We start from the raw sequence: 9,563 nt of genomic DNA on the forward strand, positions 1-9,563 counted from the left end.
CATATCTACTGATTGGCTTCATCACTCTGTCTCCTCTCCACCAATAAGCTGGTGTGTGGTGGGCGTTCTGGCGCACTATGGCTGCCGTCGCATCATCCAGGTGGATGCTGCACACTGGTGGTGGATGAGGAGATACCCCCTCACAATGTAGAGCGCTTAGAAAAAGCGCTATAAACATGTAATTAATTATTATTATTATTATTATTAGTGGACTTTCAAAATCTGCTTTGCTTGAGAAAGCATGAAAATGTACAGTTTTTTTCTTCTTCATATAATTTAGTCGAGTTAGTTTTGCACAGTGTAATTTTCAGAAATTGAGATCTGGCAGCAACCGCTAGCCCATTTTTCCGCTTGGGCGAGCGCTTTGCGGACAGCTTACCTAGCGCATGAAATCATCCGCATACCAGGAAAACACTGAGAACGTGCTACAATCCGGACGAGTCACAGCAATAGAGCGGAGACGAGAAAGCTGTGGAGAATCCGTTTGCCCGGAAGCTTCCGTCACTGACGTAGATTTACAGAAAATTACCGTTGTTTTCAAATAAATAATTTTACAAAGTTATTCCCAACACTTTATTAAGCTTTAAGTCACATCTCAAATGACAAGGGATCAACTTATAATCATATATATCCCGTGAACTCATTCTCTCAGACAGCCTGGGTATGCGGCGCATTCGCAGCTTATATGGACAGAACGCCACTGGTATATATGCCAAATAAAGCTGACTGCTCTGCTTTGCGGCCGAGTGAGGCACCAGTGCTTTATTACAGAAGCACCGTGAACAAGGTCTTATTTAATGATGCTTTGGAGGATCAAGGCTTCTCTTCGAGCACCTCTGTCAACCATCAGTTACTCTGGCACGTCATGGCCACCTCTCTAATAAGAGGAAAATATGACCTTCTGTGTTATCAGCTGAAGCGAAACGCTGGAAAACGTATTGTCGTCAGTCTCTTTGCTCTTGTTTGATGGAGTGTCACTATGCCTTGCATTCATAGGGCCCTATCAAACACATTTGACTTTTTTTCCCCAAAAATTCTGTGCTTTCTGTGTTAATTTTGCTGAAAATCATAAAGATGTCTAGAATGAATACAACTCTTAACAATTTAATTATTTACTAAACTTTTATAAATAACAGAGCCCTATATTTATTTATTTATTTATTTATTCAGAAATTCTGTGTTGCCTGTTTTAATTTTTCTGGATTCTGTATTTTATGGTTTAATACAAAATAATTACCAAAACAGTTGTAATCAAATACATTAATACAATTTTAACAGTTTAATTAATGATATTAAATGTAATCGAAATAAAATTAAACAATTCCACCTTTTTCTGACAAAGTGCTAAACAACTGTTTTATTATTATAGTTATTAGTTTTTTGAGAATTATATTTTATTATACAATAGTAGTATCTTTCCATCATAATTTCAAGTTAAATTGAACTTTTATTTTGGCATTTTTTGGTGAAGACCTTTGCGTTTCTGATGACAGTTACATTAGCCCTACATTTATTGCTGTGACTGAATATGTTGGCTTCACCTCAAGAATGATGTTAGCATTAACTCATTAACTCTGACCTTCAGGAGCATCATGTGAATGTCATGCTTTTGAGTATAGTTGAGTATAGAGTATAGCTGAAGGTCACAGGCTCTGTTACGCTCCGACAAAACAGGAACTTTTCGTTGTTGGTAGGAAAAGTCCTCAGCTTGCCTGGTAGGTTACAGCTGATATACCGACTCTGTCGAAGGGTAAACACTAAGCAGGTGAGTCAGGGCAGATTTGGTTCAGTTCCCCATCATGGCTGATCTCTGACTATAAGCAGCTGAGAACTGACTGTAACACACTTTGAATGAAAGCATCTGTCAAATGACACATTAAGATGGAAAACACCACAGGACTGGATTGTGATGCGGTCTGAGTGTGCAGAAGTAGCGTTGTTTTTAGACGGGTTAATTGAGCCGTTCTGTCGTACCATATGTTCTAACACATGCTCTCATCAAACTGCACGGAGCAGACCTTGCATTGTTTTGCTCTGAACGAGCTGTACTCACCTTAAGTTACATCTCAAATGACCAGGGATCAACTTATAATATTAATTATCCCGTGAACTCATTTTCTCAGACGGCCTGGTTATGCGGCGCATTCGCAACTTATGGACGGAATGCCACTGATATATATATATATATATATATATATACATATTATATATATAAAATAAAAAAAATAAAAATGCTTGCACTTGTCCATTTAATGAATTGTAACCTTTTTCAGTCTTTATACATAAAGGATTCAAATGTCTTAAGATTATCCCATGAAACTCATTCCGTATTCCAAGTGGTCTGAAGTCATGCGGTACGGTTTGCCGAGAAACAAATCGAAAATGTAATCTATTATTTTGTGAAAATCTCCAGTCATCGCATTTGTGCATTTATTCGAGTGCGCGGCAACTCAGCGTTTTGAGCGGTGAGTGGATTCTAACTTAAACATCTCACGTTCAGAAAATCAACAGATATGTCTTTGAAAAATTGCTTGTACAAAACCCAAAAGCTTTGTGATCAGCATTAAATTTGAAAAACTCCCAAACTCTATCCTGAATTAAATGCCGCCCGTTCACACAGAACACACATGTCTTTGCGTTAAAAAGGTCCAGGTCTTGCAGTATGTTTTTAAAAGCTGAAGTTCTTTTAACTTCACGAGAATTTTTAAAAACGTGGCACAATGGTCAAATATGTCCATCTAACCAGTGCATGTTTACATAGATAAAAACAACTACAAAGCAGTGTTGAATGGGAATTGAGAGTATACTGGTATGATGTTTTGTTTTCCAGCACGGACCTACAAAAGCTTACAGTGTACTGTTTTTCAGGAGCAATTCTCATTTCTCTGAAACATTAAGGGAGCACTTTACTGCGATGTCATAGGCCTGCTTTAAATAAGCATCTGTTTTTTTCCCTTTCTTGAGATGATGTTGTAAGAAAATCTGTTTATTTTTGTTCCTGCCTGGAATGTACGAAAAGCTATTAAATACAGTCCTCATCAACGAAAATGACCAGCGTCAATGAGGATTGAATCGCTTCATAAGACAGTGCAGAGGAGTATGCATGTATACCTGTATTACAGGAAGTGTTTGACACAGGACCTGTAACACATAAATTGTCAGCGTTTTTAGCGGTGAGTGGATTCTAACTTCAGAAAATCAACAGATATGTCTGCGATTGGTTACATTGCTCAACGCTGCAAAACACGCTGTAAATATAAACATTTGACGCTCTCCAGAACACAAATACACACTGGAGCATTCGCCAAACATGTTTCGCCAATATCAGATGGGGCCCCTTGATTCCCTGGGGCCCTAAACGGGCCTCGCTTATTGGTTAAGTCCGCCCCTGCCTTTAAGAGTAAATAAGGTACAAAGGTGTACTTTTTGAAAAGGTGCCGCCCCCAGTGACAGATTTTGAACCTTTTTTGAGGTATTTTGATGATTGCATTGCTATCCATTTGAGTATCAGATTTAATTTGGCCATATAAATGTTTCTCCACAACACACGTATAAGTCCAAATGTAGCATTCTTGCACTATATGCAAAACTTTTCGCTGCACTTAATGTGGCTCATATTGAACTGAAACGGGGGGGGGGGGGGGTTTTTTGAAAATTTTTGGCAACTCAGCGTTTTGAGCGGTGAGTGGATTCTAACTTAAACATCTCACGTTCAGAAAATCAACAGATATGTCTTTGAAAAATTGCTTGTACAAAACCCAAAAGCTTTGTGATCAGCATTAAATTTGAAAAACTCCCAAACTCTATCCTGAATTAAATGCCGCCCGTTCACACAGAACACACATGTCTTTGCGTTAAAAAGGTCCAGGTCTTGCAGTATGTTTTTAAAAGCTGAAGTTCTTTTAACTTCACGAGAATTTTTAAAAACGTGGCACAATGGTCAAATATGTCCATCTAACCAGTGCATGTTTACATAGATAAAAACAACTACAAAGCAGTGTTGAATGGGAATTGAGAGTATACTGGTATGATGTTTTGTTTTCCAGCACGGACCTACAAAAGCTTACAGTGTACTGTTTTTCAGGAGCAATTCTCATTTCTCTGAAACATTAAGGGAGCACTTTACTGCGATGTCATAGGCCTGCTTTAAATAAGCATCTGTTTTTTTCCCTTTCTTGAGATGATGTTGTAAGAAAATCTGTTTATTTTTGTTCCTGCCTGGAATGTACGAAAAGCTATTAAATACAGTCCTCATCAACGAAAATGACCAGCGTCAATGAGGATTGAATCGCTTCATAAGACAGTGCAGAGGAGTATGCATGTATACCTGTATTACAGGAAGTGTTTGACACAGGACCTGTAACACATAAATTGAGTGCTGTTCACATGTAACATACTGTAGAGACTGTTTTCATTGGAATACTTGTGCATGTATGGCCTGAAATTTAGTGGACTGATTGGGATTGTTTTCTCTGGCTATTTCTGTAGTTATGTTGGGATGTTTTATATATATATATACAGTATATTACAATATATTTTAATAATCATAATTTATTTTCACCCGAGGCATTGGCAGCCAACCAGCATATCATGACCATTATTATTATTAATTTGTTAAAAATACAACTTGTAATATACATATAAATCACAAAAATCATGTTCTTTAAATATTTATTTTCTTTAATGCAACATACAATAGACCATGTCTCGATATATATATATATATATATATATTACAATATGTTTTAATAATCATTATTTATTTTCATCTGAGGCATTGGCAGCCAACCAGCATATCATGACCATTATTATTATTAATTCATTAAAATACAACTTGTAATATACATTTAAATCAGAAAAAAATCATGTTTTTTAAATATTTATTTTTATTAATGCAACATACAATAGACCATTTTTCACATTTTATTGTTCTTATTTCTTTTGCATGTTTGCTCCCAACAAATTCTATTGTACATGATCTTTGTCATACGGTGGGTTGTGAAATGCTTTGTCTTTTACAAACTCATGTCCATGCAGTTGCAGACTTTCTAGAGGATGTATTTATAGATTCTTCTGGACTGTATGTTGAAAGGTTTCCCCCATTATCACGTTCACTGCGAGACTGTGGCCCTTAATGTGGTGACCTGCTGTTCTCCGCTCCTGTCATGCAGGAAACCTGTGACATATTCAACAGTTCTTCACAGATAATGAAGAGCACCAGATAAATTAGCACTTCAGGAGACAAGAGTCACATTCAGGAAATGCATCAGACTATTTTAAGGCTATGAGTGAGTAATATTTTCAAGGCACTTTCAATTTGGTTTAACAAAAATGTAATTGACTAAAAAGAAAATGTGGAAGAAAAATGGAGGGAAAATATGGAGATAATAACTAAAATAGATAATTACTGATATAATCAACAAAAATACTATGTTGTGTTCCACGGGAGTGATTTGGTGTGATTTGGCAAAGATGTTTACCATACTAAATAAGCAAAAGCTTAAACCTTAACATGTATTAACCCTGTAAAGCACGACATATGAACTAATAAGCATGGAACATGAAATGGAAGAGTTTATTTTAGACAAACCTTTAGACAAAATATATATATAAAAAAAAAATGCATAGGTTTTTGTTGAGTATGACCAGAAAAGTAGGATAGGCTGATTTTAGGAGTTTTTTTCTTTTCTTTCAACAGGGTAGACAAATAAATGTTCAAAACATTTTAACATGATTTTTCAAAAAAAAAAAAAGAAAGTATGAATAGTCAAGTAAACCTATATATATATATATATATTTATTTTTTTTTTTTTCTTTTATTTTTTTTTTCTTTATAAAAATTAGTCCAATATTCATAGCACACGGGTAACGAGAGAGAAAGAGAGAGAGAGAGAGAATTCCAGATCACACTTTTCAATGTAAATATTCGATTTAAACTTAAATATATAATCTTACAAAAACACTTTAAAGCGTTTAAATTACTTATACCTTTCTAAGTCGCAATTTTGTAGATAGTTTATACTATTTAATATGTACATAAATGGTCCATTGTGAACATATTTGGACAGGTTGTGAACAAGTGTTACTGCCACTCATTATCAGCACACAGGAGCAGGCCGCTGGAAGCTAGACCGTCCCACTTAACAACGCTCAGTTTGGCCCTCAAAGGTGTGGCCTTTAAAGTCCACATCCTTGTAAGGATGCAGACTCTGAATTGGGACACAGCTTCAGTTAACCTGATGAGCGATACAGCGTTGCCATGGACGACCACTGAATGCTGCATCTGACCAATCAGAATCAAGTAACTAATAAAACCATATTGTTGCCAAGGTGTTTTTCCTCTTAAAAGTTTACTTTGCTCTCTTATATTATTTGTATTTAACACTGATTTTCGTCTTCTTCTTCTTTTTTTTTTTAGTGATTGGAACCTGCCATTTGAAAACTACTAGCCTATGCCTATCCAACGCATCATGTCTTAAAATGTCCTAAGACAAAAAAATAACCTTAGGATAAATGATGCATGCAACACAACTTTGTGAAGCTCCTAATAATATTGTAATCAATGGACATTTCCAATCACAAAAGTTGTTGTCCACAGTAAAGTGCCAGGTTCTGATCTGACCTGCTGCTAGATATTTGCCTTTATACTACTTGTAACTTTTCATTATTTCTCAATTTGAATGAGGAATTGAACTGTCATATAGAGCCATTTAAGGATCACAGCCTTCAACCTGCCAATACAAACCATGACTCGTCCTTGCAGACGATTTCTAATTGACACCTGAATCAACGAGACTCTTAATGAATGTGTTGTCACTTTTTTATTTCTCTTTCTCGCTCTTATGCACACATGCAGTTACTTTCCTTAATGAGAGGCTTTGCCTCTGTGCCATCTGGGGGACTCGAGCAGCTGTCAGAGCCTCAAATCTGATCTGAGACCAGGCACCTGCTGGCCTCTTCTGCACCCACACAATTAGAAACACGCTCTCATAAGGACTCCGCGTGAACTGTGCCGTATCTGACAGATGAATCCAGACCAATGCCTCAATAACTGTGTGCTCCTATTAGATTAGTGCTACACTCATCTATGTAAATATATTGAGGGATGACGGGCCAAATGGGTGAATTTATGACACTTCATTGCAGATATGGTTGATTTAAAAAAAAACAAAAAACCTTTTAGTCATCCAGTAATTAATTATTCCAGGGTTGTCATTAGGCCTATACATAACACTCTTTATCGTCAGGCAGGGCATCCCGAGGGACTTATTTATGATGGAATTTTATTTTATTTTAATATATATATATTGATATATATTTTTATTTATTATAACTGCTGTATATGATCAAAATCCGGAGATATCACATTCTGGAGTTATTGTCTTCATTTTATATGACATTTGGAAATTTAGCAACCCTTTAAACCCTTTAAAGGGAATGACAACATAAAATGACAACATTTAAAAAGTTAATACAAATTTAAAATTAAATAAATGCTACGGTGTTTTAAATAATTTATTTACTACATTACATTAGAGTATAATAGTATAGCCATTTGATGTGTTTTATGATAGAATTCTCTAAAATATGATATAGTAACATTTATATTTTTTATATATTCATTCATTAATTTAAAAGAATTACATTCTACTGCAACACCTTTGCTCATTCATTAGCTTTAGAGGCCAATTATGCATCCCTTTTGCCATTTAAATAATTACTAGTTCTAGAGGTATTTATACCGTTTGCCTTACATCAAAACAACTAAAGCACCTGATCATGGGAACTTATCCTATAGCTACATATGCTGTTTAACAGCAGTGACCTGGCACAGCGATTAGACTGTGACTTAAAGTCTAAAAAAAAAAAAATAATACAAAAGCACTGTAAATGTTTCAGAAAATGTTGCATACAATTTGTTACATTCCAATCTCAAATATAAGTATAGCAAAGTCTGATTCATGAATGATTATTTCCTTTAATAAGCTGACGCTTCAGCTTCAGTTGCCATGGTTAATATCTCACTATGGTGACATTTCAGTCTGTTTGTCACACAACTATTGGACAACATTATGTGTCATTATGCCATGTTTATGATACATTTAAGGTGGCATTGTCTCTTTTTTTTGTTTTTTTTTGAAGCTTGCTACCCTCAATTGCATGACCTGTCCAGATTCTACCAAATGACAGAAAAAAGGGGTGTGAAACGACATCTGAGTAAGTCAATAATGATGTTTTCTTTTTAGGGTAACTTTCCCTTTATGAGAGTTAAAGACACTAACATATTTTTCAATGTTTTCCAATCAAAGGATACACACATTAACATGTACTAGTTGTACATAATTTATTGTTTTTATATTAAAACTATATAAGCCACAATGCATCAACTGTTCCTCCATTATTTATATACAAGGTTATGGTGGACTCTGGTATTGAAAGATAATAATCTAAAATATACTGGCTCCCTCTGCTGGCCTTTTGAGTAATGATCACGAGCATGACATGAGTATGAGACTAACGCTAGCCTACCACTTTACCACTCTTATTTACTGTCTAATGAATAGGAAGTCTCGCACATTTAAAGAAAATAGCTTACTTACCCTGGTTTAAGTTATTTACCATGTCTTGATGTTAAATCTCCCATGTAGCAGTATAAGAGATCTCTACAACAAAGTTTGATCTATTTATTGGTGTAAACATATCTGAGCAATGTAAATCCAGCATAATTTTTCTCAATGCCAAATAACATACAACTAAATCACTCATCCGCAGAGAAGAGTCTATAAATAATGCCAAGGTGAAGTCTTGGGCCTGTAATTTTAGTCTATGGAACGTGACTGGTCAGTTAATTAGTACGACCTAATGAATATTTATGAGTATTCACCTTTTCACTGTAGTGAAGTCTTCATTGCATTTAGCTCAGCAATTTTCCATAGTAGATCTGGTAACTACAATACAAATTCATATCTGAACAAACACAAGTTAGTTAAGCGAGGAGAAACATTAATGTGGGTTAATTGAGTAGCATCACACTTTGCACACGTTGGTTTTGAGATGACCTGGCGCCCCCTGGTAATTAATTTTAACCTACTGTTGTTGAGTATTGACCGTCAAGACCTATAGTATAATGTTGCTTCAATCAGTAAATCTATAGTTTTTAATTATTTTCATATGAAAAGGGAAACACAACAAGAGTTGGTACTAATAGAAGAGCAGAATATATTTCTAAATAATATAAGAATAAAAATGAACTAGTCCTATATGTTCATTCAGAACATAACAATGTTTTTCTACATGAGACATTTGTTTCTTCCTCTTCATGCAGTGCAGGTTAGATTCACATACACAAAGAGCTAAATTTCACATTTATAATGTTTGTTTTTTTTTAACTATTTTAAAATCCCCTTTCTCAAATCAGGCTGTTCTGAGATTCCTGTCAGAATGACATAGTTCTGCACAGGCCCCTCCTATGATAGTTGATTGACACTAGTGCAGGGGTGCCCGAACTCGGTCCTGGAGGGCCGGTGTCCTGCAGAGTTTAGCTCCAACCCCAATTAAACACA

This window comes from Sinocyclocheilus anshuiensis, unplaced genomic scaffold, assembly GCF_001515605.1.
Source record: "Sinocyclocheilus anshuiensis isolate Anshui unplaced genomic scaffold, SAMN03320099.WGS_v1.1 scaffold792, whole genome shotgun sequence".
Classification (NCBI taxonomy): domain Eukaryota; kingdom Metazoa; phylum Chordata; class Actinopteri; order Cypriniformes; family Cyprinidae; genus Sinocyclocheilus; species Sinocyclocheilus anshuiensis.